Raw genomic sequence first — 24096 nt, forward strand, 5'->3', positions numbered from 1 at the left:
CTACATAGCAACTGACGCTGTGGTCAAAGTTGGAATTGGCACAAAACTTATTTTAAGATATTTAACACTCTAAAGGACAACGTAGCGCGGTTGGGAGAGTGGTTGTGCCACCCTGTTGACGGTTCCTGGTTCAATCCCCAGCTTCTACCAACCTAGTCACGTCCGTCGTGTCCTTGAGCAAGACACTTTACCCTTGCTCCTGATGGGTCGTGGTTAGCGCCTTGCATAGCAGCTCCCGTCATCAGTGTGTGGTTGTGTGTGTGAATGGGTGAATGTGGTAATAGCGTCAAAGCACTTTGAGTACCGAATTTTCCGCACTATAAGGCGCACCTTCAATGAATGGCCCATTTTAAAATGTTGTTCATATATAAGGTGCACCGCACTATAAGGCGCATAGAATAGACGCTACAGTAGAGGCTGGGGTTACTTTATGCATCCCGTAGTTGCGAGACCTGTTGTGGCTCAATATTGGTCCATAGATAAGGCGCACCGGATTATAAGGCGCACTGTCAGCTTTTGAGAAAATTGGAGGTTTTTAGGTGCGCCTTATAGTGCGGAAAATACGGTACCTTGAAGGTAGAAAAGCGCTATACAAGTATAACCCATGAGGTGGATTGTTTCATGTGTCAGGTAAAACGCGACAAATGGGGCCATATGAATCCCCTTCCTACTGTATATTAGTGTTGTTTTTTAATCAGATTAATCACACTTTTGAATTGTATTTAATCAAAGTAAATTACTTGCTTTTAAATCTTAAATTACACCAATATCTTGACACAAATACAATTCCATTGTCAGAAAGTCATACACAAACATTTTTTATACACGTACTTTACTCTAAAACTTGGTGAGCAAATCATCTAAAGGCATACTTTGAAGCAAAATGTGTGACAGAGCACAACAGTCGGAGTCTTCTCACTTATCTCAGGCATATGCCTTGACCTGATCACTGACCGTATCATTAATGACTGATTAATCTGCACTGACACATGATTAATGTGTTAATTATTGGGTGAATAAACACATGCGTTAACTGCTCTGTATTAATTAGAAAAATTGCGGGTATACATTATTTTTGTCTTGTTTAGTGTAAAAGTGCTTTACAACCAAAACAACATGCAGTATTTATGGCTATGCATGGATCCCTCCCATTTATTAGCTCATTGTGGATTCATTCTTTATGCACTCATTGTCCTTTTCACACACACATGCGGACGCTTTTTCCGCAAACACCCGCCCAGCACTAACTAACACGGGCAATGAAAATATACCTGTCCTGATCTCACATGACATTTATAAATAATTAGTTTCTGGCATTTTGTTGTATTTCCTGTCCAGCGTTCTTATTTTTTTATTCCTGCTTGTTGTTTGCCATCACTTGCCCCTTTACCTGTCGCTGATTGGCAACCAGGACACATTTTGCCCTGCTTGCCAATCAGTATACTTTTAATTGCCAAACCTGTCCTCCAGATGGGGCTAGATGGATGTGCTAATACCGCTATGCTGCATAGCTTTCCCTGCATTTCCTGAGACTCCTTTGCCTTTTTGTGGACTCCCCCACTGCAGTGTTTTTCAACCTTTTCTGAGCAAAGGCACATTTTTTTCATTGAAAAAATCCAGAGGCACACCACCAGCAGAAATCATTGAAAAATGAAACTCAGCAGCCGATATTGACAATTAAAAAGTCGTTCTCGCAATTGTTGGATATGACTTTAAACCATAACCAACCAGGCATCAATATAGCTCTTGTCTCAAAGTAGATGTACTGTCACGACCTGTCACATCACGCCGTTACTTATTTGGAGTTGTTTGCTGTTTTCCTGTGTGTAGTGTTTTAGTTCTTGTCTTGCGCTCCTATTTTGGTGGATTTTCCGGTTTTGTTGGTATTTTCCTGCAGCAGTTCATGTCTTCCTTGAACGCTATTCCCCGCACCTGCTTTGTTTTCGCAATCAAGACTATTTAAGTTGTGTGAATGCTATCTTTCTTTGTGGGGACATTGTTGATTGTCATGTACGGATGTACTTTGTGGACGCAGTCTGGTCCACGTACTGTAAGTCTTTGCTGTCATTCAGCATTCTGTTTTTGTTTACTTTGCAGCCGGTTCAGTTTTAGTTTTGTTCTGCATAGCCATCCCTAAGCTTCAATGCCTTTTCTTAGCGGCACTCGCCTTTTGTTTATTTTTGGTTTAAGCGTTAGATACCTTTTTACCTGCACGCTGCCTCCCGCTGTCGTCTGCATATTGTGATACAAAACAATTAACTACCTGCTGCCACCTACTGATATGGAAGAGTATTACACGGTTACTCTGCCGAGCTCTAGTCAGCACTGACACTCAACTACGGCACAATATTTGCGGATTATAATTACTGATGTGCAACAAATGTTTTTAACCCAATTAGGTGAAATTACATAATCTCCCACGGCCCACCAGACTGTATCTCATGGTGTGCCGCGGCACAGTGGTTCAAAAACACTGCCCTGCTGCACAATGTTTTTGTTATTAGGTACATTTTACCTGCACTTATCCTTCCGTCTCTGCATTCTAGGGTCATAAACATACACCACCGTGACACGAAACATAACAATACAGGGAATGTTGCCGTCATAGTCTTATCAATAATGGAGCAGGAAAGGGATGGCCATATGTTTTTCGAAGCTCTCTGTCATTCATTAATTGACATTTTAGATTGTATTTTACATACATTCATGGCAAGAGATCAGGTAAAGAGCGGCAAAATAAGCAAGTGTTTTACAACGTCCCTCGTCTCTTCAAGGCTCATTTGTTACGTAAGAACCATTTCTTTTCACCACTTTGGCTCCAATGTCACAGGATCCCTGTGAGGATGGAGCTAAGACAAGTTTTTCACTCAACATGTGAGATTCAATTTACCATTGGAGGTGACCTTTACTCTCGCAGGTTGATTGGAACATGCTTGTGCAAAGATACGTTTTGCTAGAAGAGAGACCTTTCTGGTCAAATCAAGAGGAAAGGAAGGCTAAAAACAAAAACAAAACGAGCAGAATTTGGTTTGATGTGAGTAGCGGTGATGTTGGAGCTCTGCGGGGAAAATAAGGACCACTTAGTTTACACATGTCTTTCTTCTTTGCTTAAAGCCTGATTTCCATTTGAGAGGCACAGAATGGAGCGGTAGGCTTGTTATGGAGGTTTACAAGAGGGTAAATGAAAGGCGTCCAAAAGCTCAGCAGAGCGGCGATGCAAATTGCTGTTATTCTCACAGCTCGCCACTTCCGTCCGGTATCTGATTTCGGCACCAGCGGTGACCTCAGTCTGATGTTTACGCTTGCCGCTTTTGGCCCTCTTATCATCTCTCCCATCGCTCTGTGTCCCTTTTTTAGTCACCCCCACTTCAACTTTCCGTCCATCTCCATCAAAGTCGCATTTATTTGCAGACAATACATATGCACTAATGTGTGACTCCAATCACGTCTTCCCCCATTGTGTTGCACTAGAAACAGGCTGCAGATGGCAGCATAACAGCAGCTCTTTAAATAATCCTGACATGCACACACAGGATGGTGACTTCTGTCAGCACACCTCTAATTTTGTCATTGGTCGCGTCTCTCTCGTGCAAATATACACTATATTGCCAAAAGTATTAGGCCACCCATCCAAATGATCAAAATCAGGTGTCCTATTCACTTGGCCCGGTGTATATAATCAAGCACTTAGGCATGGAGACTGTTTCTACAAACATTTGTGAAAGAATGGGCCACTCTCAGTGATTTCCAGCATGGAACTGTCATAGGATGCCACCTGTGCAACAAGTCCAGTCGTGAAATTTCCTCGCTCCTAAATATTCCAAAGTCAACTTTGTTATAAGAAAAGTGAAGAGTTGGGAACAACAGCAAGTCAGCCACCAAGTGGTAGGCCACGTAAACTGGCAGAGAGGGGTCAGCGGATGCTGAAGCACATAGTGCAAAGACTTTCTGCACAGTCAGTTGCTACAGCTTCCAATTAGCCCACGTACAGTACGCAGAGAGCTTCATGGAATGGGTTTTCATGGCCGAGCAGCTGCATCTAAGCCTCACATCACCAAGTCCAATGCAAAGCGTGGGATGCAGTGGTGTAAAGCACGTCGCCACTGGACTTTAGAGCAGTGGAGACGCCTTCTCTGGAGTGATGAATCACGCTTTTCTACCTGGCAATCTGATAGACGAGTCTGGGCTTAGAGGTTGCCAGGAGAACACTACATTTCGGACTGCAAATTGCAGAGTGTGAAATTTGGTGGAGGAGGAATTATGGTGTGGGGTTGTTTTTCAGGAGTTGGGCTTGGCCCCTTAGTTCCAGCGAAAGGAACTTTGAATGCTCCAGGAAAACATTTTGGACAACTCCATGGGATGGCACTTCAAGTTCATATGTGAGAAAAGGCAGGTGGCCAAATACTTCTGGCAATATAGTGTATCTCTCACCGCACACACACACAGGCTTTCTCTACCTTTTTTTTACTGTCCTTGCATGCATCCAAACACCGGGGTGGACACTGCCAGGCCAGTAAACAGGTTCCCGACCCCTCTCTTAAGTTTTTAGTATATTCCTGACTTTGCCGTTGTTGATTGTGTTGGAACATTTTCTACAGGGTTAATTTGCATACTTGCCAATCCTCCCGAATTTCCCAGGAGACTCCCGAATTTCAGTGCCTCTCCCGAAAATCTCCCGGTTTCAACCATTCTCCCGAATTTCTCCCGATTTCCAGCCGGACTTAAGGCACGCCCCCTCCAGGTCCGTGCGAGACTGAGTGAGGACAGCCTGTCGTCACGTCCGCTTGGCCAACCAAAAAGTAACCACAGAACTCTATACCGTTCTGTGGCCACTCTCCCAACTTCGCCACGCCGTTCCCCAGGGTGCGCAATACAACGTAAACCGTTGGCCAACCAAAAAGTAACCACAGAACACTATACCATTCTGTGGTTACTTTTTGGTTACCAATACAACGTAAACCGTTGGCCAACCAAAAATTAACCACAGAACACTGTACTGTTCTGTGGTTACTTTTTGGTTGGCCAACAGTTTACGTTGTATTGCGCACCCTGGGGGACGGCGTGGCGAAGTTGGGAGAGTGGCCGTGCCAGCAATCTGAGGGTTACTGGTTCAATCCCCACCTTCTACCATCCTAGTCACGTCCGTTGTGTCCTTGAGCAAGACACTTCACCCTTGCTCCTGATGGGTGCTGGTTAGCGCCTTGCATGGCAGCTCCCGCCATCAGTGTGTGAATGTGTGTGTGAATGGGTGAATGTGGAAATAGTGTCAAAGCGCTTTGAGTTCCTTAATAAAAAAGGTAGAAAAGCGCTTTACAAGTACAACCCATTTACCATTTACCCTGACGGCAAGTGTGGGAGTCGGTTCTGAAGTATGAAGTAAAGAGACGTGATTTTGGCACCTCGCCTGGTTATTGAATCCAACCCAGAATATTACACTGCCCATACCTACGCTCCTTCAAAGGCTGTGCTACTGGCTGAAAAGCATTGCACTTTCAAATACAACAATGAGTAGAGAGGAGTGTTATGTGTGTATATGTGTAAATAAATGAACACTGAAATTCAAGTATTTATTTTATTTATATGTATATATATATATATATATATATATATATATATATATATATATATATATATATATATATATATATATATATATATATATAAAGCTAAAATTCACTGAAAGTTAAGTATTTATTGTATTTATATATATATACATAGATATGTATATATAAGAAATACTTGAATTTCAGTGAATTCTAGCTATAAATATACTCCTCCCCCTTTAACCCCCCCCCCCCCCCCCCCCACTCGACCCCGCCCACCTCAACCCCAACCCCCCCAAATCTCCCGAATTTGGAGGTCTCAAGGTTGGCAAGTATGTTAATGTGTCTTGCTTGTGATTGGCTAAAGTGGCGGGACGCTCGATGTTGTATGTAGGGATGTGCAAATGTGCCAAAATCGTCCGATTTTTCGGGAAAAAGTACTTAATCGCCATTGACGATGAATGCCTTTTAATGTTGATCACAAACGCTGATCCATCTGGCTGACACTGTATTTTATTTTTTTGTCTTCCGGCCAAGAAACGGCTAGGAGCTAATTGTCCATACACAGTGAGGAGCTACTCTCTAAAGCAGAACTGCACTTTTTTGGGAATTTTAAATATACACGGCACAATAATTTAAAAACGCATCACAACGTTTGTTTTTTATCTCTTCATAACTGAATATTACTCAGTGCAGACTTCATGTGAGCCCACAAACCTAATACAACATCACTTACTGTACAATGCCTGCTGTCATTAGGATACTGACTGCTGGGATGTTCATATATTCTCATTTAGGTGAAGAATGTCTCATCCTTACAAGGAAACGTGGGGGCGTCTTTATGTGTTGTTCTGGCCATTTCCTGGTCCTACATGGCTGTCAAAGTGTACCAACTTGTCGGAATACCTACTCAGACTTCTTCTGTCCAGGTGAGATGCATGATTTATGATATAGAATAAACTTACAGGGAGCAAATAAGCGAGGAAGCAGCAGAACACTCGACGATGTAAACATAGGGACACACATTAGTGATCACGGCGTTGCTATAAACAGTTTGTCTGGGTTAGCGCTTATAATAACAATATCGCTAATACTTGGTTGATATTAAAGTCATAAAATGTAAATAGAGTATTGTTGGCGGTTTTTTAATAGTTATTTATTGGATTTTATGGGTGAAGTAGTGGAGGTCCCGTTGGCTCCGCTGTAAGCGGACTTTTGTTTACGTGTCTTTCATAATGATAGTGACGATAGGCACAATTCCCAAAAGAGTGCAGTTCCCCTTTCAACTAATAATCATCACCTTCATTTAAGCAAATATACTGCATTTCTCAGTATCTTAAGTATCATTATCAAAAACCATTATCATTGGAGGAAGAAGCTAAACATGTTACACACCGAGAGCTGATAGCCTAGCTAATTGCTAAGCCAGCTTTAAGCAACACCAATATCCAGTAAGTGTTGTGTAACTTTGAGGAAGTGTAGATGAAACCCCCTTACAGCAGAAAGTAAGCCGCTATTATAAAATTAACAAGAACATTAATTAGAGTTAGAGAGAGGATAATATGCAGTATCAACATGTTGGTGTGTCAGCATTGTCACAGTCAGTACACGACTCGTAAAAGGAGGGTAGGTTTGATCTATTAATTGGTGGTATCGATACAATGAGTAATATCAATATACTGTATGATCGGTATTAGAATGATTAGATTAATATTCGTATTTACTCAAAATGGCGACTTGTCCAGGGTGTACACTGCCTTCCACCTGAGTGCAGCTGGGATAGGCTCCAGTCCCCAGTGATCCCGAGAGGGACAAGCGGTGGGAAATAGATGGAAGGCTTTTTTAAGTTGTTTTTGTTAATGTTTACAAACTCACTAAATTTCCTGAACACTAGAGGGCTCTGAGGACAAACACCAAATGATTTAAATAAGTAGCAGACAGCAGTTTTTGATTTTGGTCAATGATTGTGTACTATTGACTTTGTTTTACTTTTTTATTAATTCATTTTCATCTTTCTTTATTCAACCAGGTAAAAACTCATTGAGATTAAAATATATTTTGCAAGAGATAGTGACCCGGCCAAGAGGGCGGCAAAAACATGTTTCATAAATACAAAGAACGACAACAAAAAACAGGAGCAGTCACACACTTTAGTTAAAAGTACAAATTAATTACAAGACACACATACAAAATAAGCAATAGGAAAAATAAAATGCATCCATCCATTCACGTTCTACTGCTTCTCCCTCTCGGGGTCGTGGGGGTACTGGAGCCTATCCCAGCTGCACTCGGGCGGAAAGTGCGGTACACCCTGGACAAGTAGCCACCTCATCACAGGGCCAACACAGATAGACAGCATTCACACTCACTTTCAATACAAACTATTTAAAAACGAGTACAGTGCCCAATAGAAACAGTTTCTCAATCCTTTAAAATGACCGGAAATTCCCCCAAAGTGATCCGTTCAGGTAACCTGAAATCCGGTATTAGTATAGTACCGCGGTACTAATGAATCATATTCGGTACTATACCGCCTCTGAAAAGTACCAATCCGCAGGACGAGGAATAGCTAAACATGCTTCACTACACACCGTAGCTCACCGGCGTCAGAATGTAAACAAACGCCACTGGTGGAGCTACACCTAACATCTACTGTAATGAAACCAAGTACAGGAGTGTATCTAGTAGATACTACTATGGTTACGTCGATGTTTTTTGGCATCACAACATCCTCTTTTGTTTTTGTTTTATTTATATTATGTTTATAAACTCAGAAAATATGTCCCTGGACACATGAGGTCTTTGAATATGACCAATGTATGATCCTGTAATGACTTGGTATCGGATTGATACCCAAATTTTTGGTATCATCCAAAACTAATGTAAAGTATCAAACAACAGAAGAATAAGTGATTATTACATTTTGACAGAAGTGTAGATAGAACATGTTAAAAGAGAAAGTAAGCAGATATTAACAGTAAATGAACAAGTAGATTAATAATTCATTGTCTACCACTTGTCCTTAATAATGTTGACAAAATAATAGAATGATAATTGACACAAAATGTTACTGCATATGTCAGCAGACTAAATAAGGAGCCTTTGTTTGCTTACTTACTACTAAAAGACAAGTTGTCTAGTACGTTCACTATTTTATTTAAGGACAAACTTGCAATAAGAAACATATGATTAGTGCACTGTAAGATTTTGTGTTAAAATAAAGCCAATTATGGTACCGGTACCAAAATGTTGGTATCGGGACAACACTAATATATATATATATATATATATATATATATATATATATATATATATATATATATATATATATATATATATATATATATATATATATATATATATATATGTACAGTGTATATATATATATATATATGTTTATACAGGCCCGGCCCTAACCAATCTGGCGCCCTAGGCAAGATTTTAGGTGGCGCCCCCCCACATCGGCAGTGAAGTGTATATACTCACAAGAAACCGAATAGCTTTGTCTTTGACCTTTTTTTTTACTTAATGAAAGCAAATTAACAATCAGAATTGTCAACAATATAAAAAAAAACTATGGATAAATAAATGAATACAAAAAATAAAAAATGAATATATGAAATACAATATTTTTTACATACATAAACACAAAATAAAACGTGTCAACAAGTTACATAAAATAAATTAAAAATACAATATAAATAAGGCACTGCACAAAACAAGATATCAAACCAGTAAGACTTTAACAACTATATTACAAAAAAAGGGGATCCTACAGAGTTCTCTATTTGTGCTTTTTAATATTACATTAACTAGAATGACTTACAAATTACTGTACACCAGGGAATACTGTAATTACCTAACGTTACATTATTATTTTCCATAACAATTTAGCCCCCTCCACAATATTAACCCAACGTTGAAACAGAACTAGCTATTTATTGATTAGGAATAGCCGAATCATGTAACATTAGCTTAATGCTAAAAAGCCAGGTTACTATCACATTCTGTAACAGACAAATAATTTCATGTAGGCTAACGTTACCTACCTGCTACCTCTGTCTTTTTCTCGTTTCTCCTCCTCTTCTTTTCTCTTTTTTCTTCCCTGGGCACCTGACAGTTTTGGCCGTTTTGACATCTTGTGTTGATTTTTTTATGTGGTGACGTCCAAAAAGAGTCATGATACGGGAAGGGAGGGGGCGCACCGTGCGGGGGGAGGGGGGGGGGCGTAATGTTGTAACAAATAATATTTCTATTAAATAGGCTTTACTTTGCATTTTAATTAACGTGGGATTATTTTATGTATTTAGAAATAATAGTACCAACTTTTTTTTTTTTTTTTTTCCTCCAACATTTGTGGCACTGGCGTGGCGCCCCCTGATGGACGGCGCCCTTAGCATTTGCCTATACGGCCTATGCCATGGGCCGGCCCTGTGTTTATATATATAATTTATCAAGAAAATCTGAAGACTGACAAAAATTGACAGTTTGCTGTTGCATACAAAGTGCAATGGTGGACAAGGTTCTGAAGGTCCTCAAACAATTGTATGTAATAAAAGAGAATAAGAAAGAAGTTGAAGTATTGTGTTGATATTGTTAAACTGTCAATAACACTCACTATAAATAAATGTTAAACATTCGAAGTAGGTTATTGGTATTGGTATCGGCTGATCTCACTCATGGATGATTGGTATCGGAAGGGGCAGTATAAAACCCTGATCGGAAAAAAAAAACTAACATTTGATGAATGAATCTCAAAGGACATGGACAAGTGTGAGTAATGTTGTTTGTATAAAGAGTACATTTTCTGTATTATATTTCATACTGACAACATATTTTACACCTGGGATTGCATACTACAGCATTAAATCGGTTTTGTCAGTCACTCTGAACAGGGGTCATCTGTCAGTGATCCTCTTTCAAAAGTGCCACCAGGTTGTTGTCATGCAATCACCATTAGTTACCCTTAAAAGAGTCATGTCTCCCTTTAACCAAAGCATCTCGACACATCAGCCTCAACAGATCCTCTCTACTATATGCTTTCTGTCTTCCCCCCTTGAACCTGCGGGAGAAGGAAATGTAATCCCACCACCAATCATCCACATATCCAAAGCTACACTCCATCATCCACCTTCTTTCTTAGAAAAAAAGCCCTCCGACAACAAGTGACTTTCAATTTCCTGTCCCGCACTGTCCTTTTGCCGGCAGCGACGGGCTATGAGGAGCTTGGCAGAGGGCACAGCTTCTCCAAAAGAGGCCTAATAATAAACATGGCAGCCCCTGCAGAGCTGAGTGACATATATTCCCTGTCTCCCCGCCGCTGAATATGGAGGCCTTAATATTCAAGAGATGTAGGTGGAACAGCTTGTGCACCGCATGCAGTCAGTCTGCAACACACGTGCACACTTTCTAGCGGGAGGTTTTACACAAATATATCAGCATAACCAATGTGGTTTGGTTAGGCATTGATACATTTAACATGATTTCTGGTACAATTTTGACTATTTTCTTTTCCTGTTGCAATGTTATGTATTGTGAATCATAATCCACTAAAATTCTCGTCCATTGCCACATCGCACTTTAAAGTTTGCCATATATTTTTTTTAAGGCATATTCTACATATTTTATATTTATCATTACTATGGTAGTAATGGCCACTCGATGAGACCAAACCAATCAGAACGCGTATTGTGGCCACTGATTAGCTCAGCCTCAGGCAGCATTACTGTAATATTGGATTAAACGAGTGGGAAGGTAATCATGTGGTGGTTATTTAAGGTTTAAAAGGCTCTCATGCTGTTAAAATTAATATACAGAAGGTCATAAACAGGTGTTGTATGCTCTAGCTATGCAAATATTTGATTTGTCATTCATTAATTGCCACTTCACAGAAATGTATTTACTACAGTCAGGCCTGAAACCAATTAATAGCAATAAACAATGGTTTAGTGTAGTTCTCTTTTTGCTCACGTTACTCTTGGTATTTGATGTATTTCTTAATGCAGCATTCTTTATAAAAGACCATAAATAAATGTTACCTGTATTAATTGGCCATAAAATGCATATGCATGTCATGAAATAAAGAAGCTAAACAATAACAATAATGGTAAAAATTAAAATAACTACATTGGCCCATTACGATACTTTAGGTTTATATATGCTAATGTAATTAATTTAAGGATAATGTTAAACATTCGAAGTAGGTTATTGGTATTGGTATCGGCTGATCTCACTCATGGATGATTGGTATCGGAAGGGGCAGTATAAAACCCTGATCGGGAAAAAAAAGCTAACATTTGATGAATGAATCTCAAAGGACATGGACAAGTGTGAGTAATGTTGTTTGTATAAAGAGTACATTTTCTGTATTATATTTCATACTGACAACATATTTTACACCTGGGATTGCATACTACAGCATTAAATCGGTTTTGTCAGTCACTCTGAACAGGGGTCATCTGTCAGTGATCCTCTTTCAAAAGTGCCACCAGGTTGTTGTCATGCAATCACCATTAGTTACCCTTAAAAGAGTCATGAATAATTGGTAATTTTATGAAATGTTAAGCAATTTATATTGTAAAAAAAACACTTACAGCCAGACATACACTGATATTTGAATGGCAAATAATGATACAAACATGTCCAGATCTGTAAAGGTTATGTCTGTGCACACCAGACAGCAACTAGACTAATTAAATTCTCACTGCATACTCCTTGCAAATGGAGAGGAGGGAAATCAAGCATTTTGTGAGCGGGTCAAGCTTATTAAATTGGATTCATCATAAGGGCATAACCTTAAGCACTGAAACACAATGTAATGTCCTCTCCTTGGGTATGTGTTTACTTGTTCTTGGCTCCCTTTTCATCACAACACTTTCCCTCTTCTTTATACTATCTCCATTTCCCTATGTGACTCTTTCATCATTTACTTTGGCTTGGACATCACTTTCCGTTGCCAAAGGTGAATCAAATATAGAGGAACCATTGTGTTTTTCTCTTCCCCTGAAGCAGGGATGCTTGGTTTAGCCGGTTGGCAGCTGTGCAGCTTAACGGACGACATACAATTTATTAGAGTCAATTGGGGCATCTGAAAGCCCTTTTTGTGTCCCAAGAGAGGAATAGTGGAGTTAGAGGCCATTCAGAGAGAAGGGAGACAGGCGAGGACAAGGCAGATTATTAGTGAGGGATTATAAATGCCCTTAAATCCCGATGGAAGATGCATGAGAAGTTGACAAACGATATGTACTAGAATGACTCAATTGGTAAGCAATCAACGAAATGAAGTGAGGTGTGGATTTTTGGGGCATATGTGTGTTGCTAAAGCTTTAGTAACACACATGTTCTGTACTGTGGCCTCTAGGAGTAACACCTACTGTACATTACGGTCAATTGATGACTGGGGCATGTCAATTAACTGCAACCGGTGGGGACTCTGAAGATCTGGGGAAGGTGGAGTTACCCCTTAATCACCCATTGCTCCCAGGTTCGCTCTGACCCGGAGAGATAGTTCCTGTCAAGGTCCCAGCTATGGGTAAATGGTGAAATGCATTTTGACAGCATGGATGCACCTCAAGATCCCTCTTATGGACAACGGTGGACCTTAATGTTGGTGCTGTGTCCCGACCTACCTCCAGTCATCTTGATTTTGTCTTGCCCCTGGTCCCAGATAGGGAGGGACAAGAGAGTGAGGCTGACCCATGCGCAACTCTACCTCACTTCTACCCCTTCTCCAATCCTCAGCAGTGGCGGACAAACACTTTTTACTAAGAGATCCAGCATCTTAAAGAGGTGTGATGAACATTTTGAGGGATAGGTTGATTGGCGACACTAAATTGGTCCTAGTGTGAGTGTGAGTGTGAATATTGTCTGTCTATCTGTGTTGGCCCTGCGACGAGGTGACGACTTGTCCAGGGTGTGCCCCACTTTCTATGCTCCAGCACCCCCGCAACCCAGAGAGCGTCAAGCGGTAGAAAATGGATGTATGGATGAATTAATTAAGAATCGGAATGAGTAAGAATCGCGATTCGGGTGTGAATCAATGTTTTTGTGCACCCCTAATGTTCACTTTTTGGCAACCCAGCTGAAATACTAAACCCTTCCCTGTTGCAAGTGTTAAAGACCCTCGGAGAAAATGAGAAGGAACAGTGGAAGGACCATTCACCACATGTCATTAATGCATACAACTGCACAAAACATGAGGCTACTGGCTTCCCCCCTATTGTTGTATGGCAGACACCCCCGTTTCCCTGTTGGCCTTCTCTTTGAGCTCATGATTGATGAAAAAGTCGATAGTCAAAGAGGATATGTTGAGAAATGGGCTAGAAACATGAGTGAGGCATACCGATTGCTATCTTAAAACGTCAACAATCAAGTGCGAAGGGGAGCGAAGATTATGATAAGAGATGCAGAGGAGTGCCTCTTCACATTTTAAAACACCCACAGTATTATACATCTGTTGGAAACAGTTATTTTGATATTTGAATGTTGTGATTTTTGAGTTGATAAAAAATAATTGTTCCAATAGGGGAGGGGGTATTAGTTTGTACAAGATAGGTTTATGAGTATGTTATTCTCATGTGTCAGGAGCCAATTTTGTTTGTTGGGGGAGTATGTGATTCCTTCACAAAACAAAGAAAACAATCTGAAATATACACTACCGTTCAAAAGTTTGGGGTCACACTGAAATATCCTTATTTTTGAAAGAAAAGCACTGTACTTTTCAATGAAGATAACTTTAAACTAGTCTTAAATTTAAAGAAATACACTCTATACATTGCTAATGTGGTAAATGACTAATCTAGCTGCAAATGTCTGGTTTTTGGTGCAATATCTACATAGGTGTATGGAGGCCCATTTCCAGCAACTATCACTCCAGTGTTCTAATGGTACAATGTGTTTGCTCATTGGCTCAGAAGGCTAATTGATGATTAGAAAACCCTTGTGCAATCATGTTCACACATCTGAAAACAGTTTAGCTCGTTACAGAAGCTACAAAACTGACCTTCCTTTGAGCAGATTGACTTTCTGGAGCATCACATTTGTGGGGTCAATTAAACGCTCAAAATGGCCAGAAAATGAGAACTTTCATCTGAAACTCGACAGTCTATTCTTGTTCTTAGAAATGAAGGCTATTCCACAAAATTGTTTGGGTGACCCCAAACTTTTGAACGGTAGTGTATATACCTGTATATACTGTATATGTTCTTACGTTTTTATGCCATGATTTTACCAGTCCAGCCCACTTGCGAATAGATTTTCCTCCATGCGGCCCTTGAGCTAAAATTAACAAGGGGATGGGTCAAATGCAGAGAGTAATTTCACCACACCTAGTATGTGTGTGACAATACTTTAAAAACATCAAACAAGATAAAGATTTTGCATTTTGGATGAACATGAATTGGATTTTTGTGTTTATCTGGAAAAATACAAATCCATAGAAGGAAAACAGCACAAAATCATTTTTGGGGGGGCAATATTCTAATGAAAAGCAACCCTTTTTTGTTTGCTTTCAAATCTGCCATATATAGTAAAAATCGAAAAACGTAGTTTTTTGATTTGCGTTTCAGAATGGGAAAAAGAATGAACGGAAGGTACACGGAACAATTGACTTTGTCGTTTGACAGCACTAGTTTTTATATTTATATAATTATTAGACATCACAACAGAATGGTTCCGATTTTTTTAGTCACACGTTTGCTTGACCACTTCTTGCTAGGCAGGATTCACGGAGCATCATCACTTGCGCCCCATTGGCTCATGGTTGTGTTTTAATGGAAAACTGTATTTTGATATCCACATGTATTCCAAGTTTGCAATTGAATCACTGATCAGTATTAAATATTGACTCAAATGTTCCTTCTCTTTCACATAGTAAATTCTTGGCACTAGTGAGCGTGAGGAGAAAAACAAATAGAGCAGTGGGCCGGCGGACTCAAACAGACGGCCGGCCGATTAACCCGCTTTGATTTGTAACTCTCGTCTAATCTGCCTCGCAGGCCAAAACCCCGACCTTCGTGTCACCACGCAAGGCGAGAGGAACACGTGGACACAGCCGCCAGTGGACACGGCAAAGAAGAGGACAACTGCAATGTGGTGTCCATGCCAAAAGCTGCAGGGCGTTGTTGAACTGCTTAAACGTGCATCATTCACTGTCACGGGAACAAGTGACTCAGACACCTCACTGGTGAGTTTGTTTAACCTGGAGGGACTTCTTCATGTGTTTCTTCAAATAGTGACCTCCACTCTTAATAATGTCTCAATTAATATCTTGGTCATCAAATACTTCATTTGTATCGCCAGGATGTTGTAGCTAACCAAAACAGCAGCACCTATCGAACCAAGGAAAATATATGACAGGTTGCCACTAAAAACTTAACACATTCCTTGTGTATTTGTTCCTCTAAATACAGAAGCTTTACTATTGAAAGAGACATGCAGTTGAATAAAAACAAGACAAGTTGTTAAAATATTTCACTTTTATGTCTACACTTTCAGTTTTGCCTGTGCTGCATTCAAGTGTGCTTTCCCTACAGTCAGCACAATGGAATAGTGAAAGTCTTTAATAAAATAATTGTAATGCATCTTAAGCATAGATTTATTTATTTTTTTGATAATTTATCCATCAATTGCATGTAAAAATGATACAGCACCTGTTTGTATAGTACAGCATATTTATTTGCACAACATTGAAATAAAGAATCCCATGTGGGTGAACAAGACATGGGTTATTTATAGCGTTATGTAAATGCCATCCACCCAGAGGATATTCCCTACCATCGTCACTACACATCACTTCCAGGCTTTAATAAATTGAGAAAAAATGTAAAAGTCATGAATAAAGGGCAGAAGAAAAATATATTTCATTCATCATAGCTGGTTTACTTGATTCAATCTTAATGTTGATTTCCTACAATCAATTAATTGTGTTTTAAATTAAATATATAACAATTTGAATAAATAACAATATATATTGATTGTTGAAGTTAAAAGTTAAAAGTCCCAACGATTGTCACACACGCACTGGGTGTGGTGAAATGTGTCCTATGCATTTGACCCATTCCCCTGTTCACCCCCTGGGAGGTGAGGGGAGCAGTGAACAGCAGCGTACGCCACGCTCGGGAATCATGTGGTGATTTAAACCCCAATTCCAACCCTTGATGCTGAGTGCCGATCAGGGAGGCAATGGGTCCCATTTTTATAGTCTTTAGTATGACTCTGCCGGGGTTTGAACTCACAACCTTCCAGTCTCAGGGCGGACACTCTAACCACAAGGCCACTGAGCTGCTGATTGGGGCCACTATCCTCATTTAGCTTTGGATGTTTGTTTGGATTAAATCAAATTGATGTTTCTCAAGGACGTTTTTTCTACATTACAATGTGTTGATTCCATTGAACTCTCATAGAGGAAAAGTTGGTGCTAACAATAGAAATGGAAGTTACTTGTACTGCGATATTATCGTAATATTTTGCAAAAACACCGCAAATATCACAACACAGCGATTTTGCGATCATGCACATTAAGCCTACAACAAATACACTTATATTTAAATTAAAATTAAGTAATACATTATATTATTTAGTATAAGACAGAAGTACCAGTGGTATTGTAGTACCTTTATATTTAAATTACAATTAAGTAATACATTATTTAAAGTACTACAATACCACTGGTACTTCTGTCTTATCTGATAGTTATGCAATCTGATGGAGGTGAATTGATACTGCACAATAGACATAGCGATGCATTATTTTGCAGTATTTTGCTTTTGATAACAATAAATATGATACAACCATTAGCTTACAAACAAAAAATTGCATATACGCCGCATTCTTTTGTTTATTGAGTATGGCTGCAAAAAAAGCAAAGGAAACGTTGCGAGTGTCAGCATTTAGATAAAGAAGTTTAATACCACTACGGAATTCTTGGAAGAACTAAATTAACTAAATTACGAAAGTAGTGTCCGTCCCGAGTTACCCCAAGTTGCAGGGGGAGGTTTAAGAGAGGCACAGTACAGGAAGTGGGCACGGCCAGTGTGTGTTATGAAGATTGCAATAAAGTTCAAATGAGCAACTTTAACGGCTCTAATCATCCACTCTTGAAGGTTAAGTTTGAAACAAACTAGAGTGAAATCTCTCTCCTCCCTTGTTAAATGTTAATTCATCCATTGAACTTGTCGCTTAAATTTATTTGGCATTGGTTTCTGTGTGTAAAATTATGATCATTATCATAAAATAAACTATATTGCCAAAAGTATTTGGCCACCCATCCAAATAATGAGAATCAGGTGTCCTAATCACTTGGCCTGGCCACAGGTGTATAAAATCAAGCACTTAGGCATAGAGACTGTTTCTACAAACATTTGTGAAAGAATGGGCCGCCCTCAGGGGCTCAGAGATTCCCAGTATGGAACTGTCATAGGATGCTGTTGTGAAATTTCCTCGCTCCTAAATATTCTGGGTTTGGAAGTTGCCAGGAAAATGGTACATTTCGGACGGCATTGTGCTGAATCTGAAATTTGGTGGAGGAGGAATTATGGTGTGGGGTTGTTTTTCAGCAGTTGGGTTTGGCCCCTTAGTTCCAGTTTCAATGCTCCAGGACAGGATACCAAAAACATTTTGGAAAATTCCATGCTCCCAACCTTGTGGGAACAGTTTGGAGTGGGCCCCTTCCTCTTCCAACATGACCAGTGCACAAAGCAAGGTCCATAAAGACATAGTTAAACTATGGAATTCTCTTTACAATGAGATAAAAGACTGTAAAAATATATTCCAATTGAAAAAAATATATAAAGACAGTACAATAAGATCATATGGACAGCCATAAGTGTTTCCATTTTGCTTTATATTTATTATTTTACTTATTTTTTTGTCTGGTTTTGCATTTGTTTTGTATCATCCCGTTAGGTGTATATTTGTTTTTTATGTTCGGTTTGTACTTCATGAAGTTTTGCACTTGTTGTGTTTTTTTGTGTGTTTTTTGTTTGTTTTTATTATATTTGGATGTATTTGTTTGGTTTGTATGCTATCCATTAAGTAAGACTGCGTATTATGTTGAAGTGGGCAGGAAAATATAAGATTTTCTTCATCCTGTTCCTTCTCAGGCATTGGTGTGTAAATGTGTGTTTAATTGCTGAGGTTTAACTGTCTATTGATCAAAGATGCACATCAATGAAGGAGATAAATAAAAAATGAATGAATGAATGGATGACAGGGTCTGGTGTGGATGAACTTGACTGGCCTGCACAGAGTCCTGACCTGAACCCGATAGAACACCTTTGGGATGAACATCAGTGTGTGACCTCACCAATGCGCTTTTGGAAGAATGGTTAAAAATTCCTATAAACACACTCCGTAACCTTTTGGACAGCCTTCCCAGAAGGGTTGAAGCTATAATAGTTGCAAAAGGTGGACCGACATCATATTGAACCCTATGGGTTAGTAATGGGATGGCACTTCAAGTTCATATGTGAGTCAAGGCAGGTGGCCAAATGCTTTTGGCAATATAGTGTATATTTGGGTGTATGTGGATTTAAATGAATACTTATGGTAAAACAAAAATGTTTTGGATGATTCAGTTTTGTCCGACCTTTTTTTTAAACAAAAATGCATAGTACTGTAAAAAAAATCTTACGACGCCACCTCCCACATAAATGTTCTTGTAATACCAGAGCGCGGTTTTTTTTTTGGTTGTTGGTTAAAAAACAACAACTAAATTCTGTCTGTATCCGGAAAATCAAATGTCACAGAGCCACAAGGAGGCCAAAGTGTTGTCAAGTAAGCGTGATGTGCCTGTGACAGAATAGTGCAGTCAAGCTTGTGTGGTGACAGACAGTCTGTGAAGGTGTCAGTCACCCAGGCACCTCCTGCAATGTTTTCACCTGCGAAAAACAACTTCTCCATTGAGGTAAGCGGATCACTAGATAAAAGTCCTCCCAAGCTTTATAGTCTCCCAAAATGTCAAGGCTCAGTCCCTTCTGCCTGGCTGGTGACATGCAGCTTGTTTTACATACCAGGGAAGTGTTTGTTACGCCGGGTATAAAAAGCTATGCATCATCATGTATGCTTTCTCTCTATCGCACCTTGTTGACGGAAGACAGTCAATTTGCAGCATGAATTGGGTTGCATGGAGTGAACACAAGATGACTGTAAAGGCTGTAATATGCATGCCAGACCAGTAGTTGGCGATAGCGCTCATATTTGTCATTTAAAACTACAGTTTTTTGGTTTTTTTTTAGAGAAATACACTTAGACTTGATACAAATATAAAGGTATCTTAGTTCAAATAGTACAGACCTTAAAAAGAAAAAAATATATTTACATGTTGGTAAAAAAAAGTAAAAACAATAATAAACAAAACAAAGTATAATGCTTAAGAGTGTTTTAGACTTAGACTTAGACTTCCTTTTTATTGTCTTTGAAATTTGAACTTTACAGCACAGATAAGAACAACATTTTGTTGCATTAGCTCATGGTAGTGCAGGATAAAAGAGCAATAAGGTGCATATATAAATAAATAGATTACTGTACAGATAAATATATTGCACTTTTGCATATGCATCCACGTTTATGGATGTATGTTAGATTGTCTTTATATTACAGCGAGTTAATCCGTTTTGAGGGGGAATTTAGGGGCTTATTATGATGCGTTCAAGAGTCTTATGGCCTGAGGGAAGAAGCTGTTACAGAACCTGCAAGTTCTGCTACGGAGGTTTGGTGGGTGTGGGAGGAGTCTCTGCAGATTTTCTGAGCCCTGGTCAGGCAGCGGCTTTTTGCGATCTTCTAGATAGGAGGAAGAGGAATCCTGATGATTTTTTCCGCCGTCCTCACCACTCTCTGCAGAGACTTTCAGTCTGAGGCACTGCAGGCTCCAGTCCAGACAGAGATGCAGTTGGTCAGTAGGCTCTCTATAGTGCCTCTGGTGGTGAGAACGGGGGGAGGGAGCTGTGCTCTTTTCATCCGACGCAAAAAGTGCATGCGCTGCTGAGCTCTTTTTACAAGAGCTCCGGTGTGTAGGGACCAGGTCATATTGTCAGTTATCTGCACCCCCAGGAACTTGGTGCTGCTTACGATCTCCACTGCTGTGCCGTTGGATACGGAGTTTTGAGATAAGAGCTGTCTCTTGGCTAATTGTTATCCTTTAAGTTGCAATATAAAGTTGATGTAGCAAATGTCACAGTGAACCCTGTAAGATCCGCCCAAAACATCTGGGGCCGTACTTATCAAGCTTCTTAGAGTGCCATTTTACACTTAAGTCCTGAGAATTTGCGAAATTTAGTCCTACTCTCAAACTTAAGAATAAGAGCTTTTTATCAACGTTCTTAAGTCTAAGAATCACTCCTACTCTCCACGATATTTAAGAGACCTTCAGAGGTGTCTTAAGTGGTTAGGAGTTGCCAGCAGGGGATGGCACTGAGGCGAGAGAGACGTGCGCAAACATTCAGGGAGCGGAACGATGTTCTGGATTTGTTTGATGACGAGCAGCTGATCAAACGGTATCGTTTAGACAGAGCGGGTATTATTTTTGTCACAGATTTAATACTTTTCGATTCCATGTTGATTTCTGCATGTGGCTGAAGTGGGCTAGTATATATAGAGCCACCCACATCAGTTTCAAATTAGTTGCCTAATTAATGAAAATGTTATGACAGTAGCGTATGTGTGTGGCCGTGAGGTGAGTGACGTCAGTGAGTGTGTGGGCGACAGAAGAGAGGGAGCGGTAGCGTGAGTGCCGGCGGGGACTAGTTTGTTTTGTATTATTTTGTAGTTTATTGTCAAAATATACACTCCCATTGTCCACTTAAATATTTCCAAGATATTTCTTTATTCTTAGACAACGGATTCCCTTCCGTGATTGGTCATTTCTATGGACACAGAAATGACGTCACCTAAAATTCCATTTACGGCACATAGTAATGTCGTAATTCAGCTCTGAGTGTGACACTTACGATTCAGTCCTACACTTCGCTGAAAGTGTGAGTAAGACGCTTGATAACTAACTTTTAAGTGCAGCTTTCAGCGAAGAATTTATTTACTCTTAAGTCAACTCTTAGCAGACTTCTTAGGAGTAATTCTGAGAAGCTTGATAAGTACGGCCCCTGGTCTTACCCGCTAGCAGCTCGATATAGACATAACTTTGTTTGTCTAACTATGGGAAAGAAGAACGTGAGTGTGGAGGACAGCGCTGATAAGAAGAAGCGGGTGATACTCATTGAATTAAAGAAAGAAACGTGTAGCAGACTTGGCGAAGCAGTTCAAGCGTGTCACTGCTGGTCTGCACCATATTGAAGCATAATGTTAACATGACATTGAAGGAGCCGACATTTATCCATGAAAATATAGAAAAGCTGCTGATGTTTGACGTAGAATCAACTAAAAGGAAGTCCATGCTCCGAGATAGATGTTTTCACATTACTTCATAAAACGTCTGTAGTTGTTAGTAGTACATGCTATTGTATTGTTGTTATACAATATTGCTTATCTAAAAGTTAGCTTTTCTTTTTAAAAGGCTTGTTAAATGTTTTTTTTCAATACATTTTAATAGAAGAAGTTGATTTGAGATACAAGTGTTTTAAGTTAAGAGCTCCATCACAGAACCAATTAAGCTTGTAAGTTAAGGTACTACTGTACACTTGTGAGAACATACTTTGAATCATTTTCTTTCTCATATATTATATCTCAGAGAGGACCTGTTAAAGAAACGATGGCTGAAGTGGACAATTGATTTGGGGAAAAAATATATATAATTAAATACCCTTTTGACGATAAGTGGGTGAAACAAAAATTACTTTGGTTAAGACTATTGTGTATAAAGTTTGTGATGTCGGGAGGATTTCGAATAAAGACCCTCATGGAACTAATATGTCTAACCTGTCACTTGATTGGTTTAATTATTGATGCAATAGTCTGTATAGTCTATGCAAACTAATACAATTGATCAAATATTCACCATAGGAAGGTTTTAAGCTTCAGAAGAATCCCATTGTTGTATTGATTTCAATGACATTAAATTACATTTGAGTCTGTTCTTCAACTATTACGGTACCGATTCAAGTCCTCGATGAACCAAAAACCCGTTTGTCACTGCTTTGTCCGTTACGTAACCCAAACATTGACTTTGCTGCAGGCCCTGAGTGGAGACGACAGGAGGCGGTGGTGAGGCTTTGTGGGACACAGGGAGATGGTACATGTCCTCAATACACATCGTCAGCTTCACGTACATGATGATGCATATGCTTAATGGCTTAATACAGACTGGTGTTGCTACAATCACTGCTACAGTAATGACTTCAACAACTTTTGAGTGCAGTGGAATGTGGAGATCATTAATAGTTGGACAGGGTATATTTGAATTGGGTGGGACACATTTCTTGTAAACTTTATATTTTAAATTTCAAACATATTCACACCTTTTTAGTCACTGTAAAACCATTTGTGAGGGATAGATGGACTCTGGGACACTACACTTTGTTTTTATACCGACACTAAAGAAATAGAGTATATGTAGTTTTAAAAAAAATATGAGTAGATGGTCATAAAGTGGGGATTTTATTTGTTATGTGCAACTTAACGCTGTTTTTCATTTTTTCTGTTTTTAATCCATAATTGTTTTTTAAAGATTATTTTATAAATGCATTAATTAATTAGTGTATTGTTTTCAAATATACCTAATATAGTTTACTCATTTTTGTTTTACTATTTTAGGTAAATTAAAGGAATTTATTGTGCATTAAATGGGCCTGTAAATAGTCATATTTTAGAATATTAATGAATGTATTTCTATACTTTTTTTCATGTATTCATTTGTTTTCATGTTAATACTACATTATATTTTAAATGAATGTAAATTTGTTCTCATTAATTCTTGTTGTTTGTTGTTCATAGATTTATTTTGTAAGGTGATCATGGTTTTAAACTATTTCATTTGTAATTATATTTATCTATAACTATATTTTTTCATTATTGACAATATGATAATACAAGTGGGTTTATTATTTTGAGTATACGTGGATGCAATTATAGATTATATATATTGTAATAATTTACTGAATATAGTTATATAGTGAGGTGATTTTGTATTTTATTGTTCATATAATCAGATAATCAGATTATTAAATCCAAGTAATATTGCAGGACATTTTCATCCTTTGCTTTTTCCTGCATTTTTCCCCTTAAACATGTTTTTTTCCTGCTCCTCTTGGACACACAAAATGTTTATTCTTTTTATTTTTATATTACTAATGTTTTTTTTTTTTTTAGAAATGATAATTTTGTATTGGAGAATTGGATATGCAATTTTTTTGTATTTATTTATTTTTATTTATTTTTTTGTTGTGTCCGAAATAAAATTAAATAAAAATATTTAAATCAGGTTGAAAAATATATTAAATTATTGCCTGCATTTTTCCCCTTAAACATGTTTTTCTTTCCTGCTCATCTTGGAAACACAAAATGTTTATTTAAAAAAATATATATATCTTAATGTTACTATTGATTTAGGTTTATTTTTTTTATTGTTTAGAAATTATAATTTTGTATTGGATAATTGGAAATGCTA

At 38.8% G+C, this 24096-nt stretch overlaps 1 protein-coding gene and 1 long non-coding RNA gene across 5 annotated transcripts in view; one reads left to right on the forward strand and one right to left on the reverse strand.

Annotated features, from left to right (window-relative positions):
* Positions 1 to 24096, reverse strand: part of LOC133650935 (gamma-aminobutyric acid receptor subunit beta-2-like) — a 108922-nt gene that overhangs the window by 76388 nt on the left and 8438 nt on the right. The window lies entirely within an intron of this gene.
* Positions 1 to 24096, forward strand: part of LOC133650936 (uncharacterized) — a 116876-nt gene that overhangs the window by 73914 nt on the left and 18866 nt on the right. The window contains exons 4-5 of one of the 2 annotated variants that reach the window (XR_009826339.1): positions 6341 to 6472; positions 15539 to 15726. This is a non-coding gene — a long non-coding RNA (uncharacterized LOC133650936). The remainder of the gene's footprint in view (positions 1 to 6340; positions 6473 to 15538; positions 15727 to 24096) is intronic. The other variant, XR_009826338.1, reaches the window with a different exon arrangement.

The sequence above is a fragment of the Entelurus aequoreus genome, linkage group LG05 (assembly GCF_033978785.1).
Source record: "Entelurus aequoreus isolate RoL-2023_Sb linkage group LG05, RoL_Eaeq_v1.1, whole genome shotgun sequence".
Lineage (NCBI taxonomy): Eukaryota > Metazoa > Chordata > Actinopteri > Syngnathiformes > Syngnathidae > Entelurus > Entelurus aequoreus.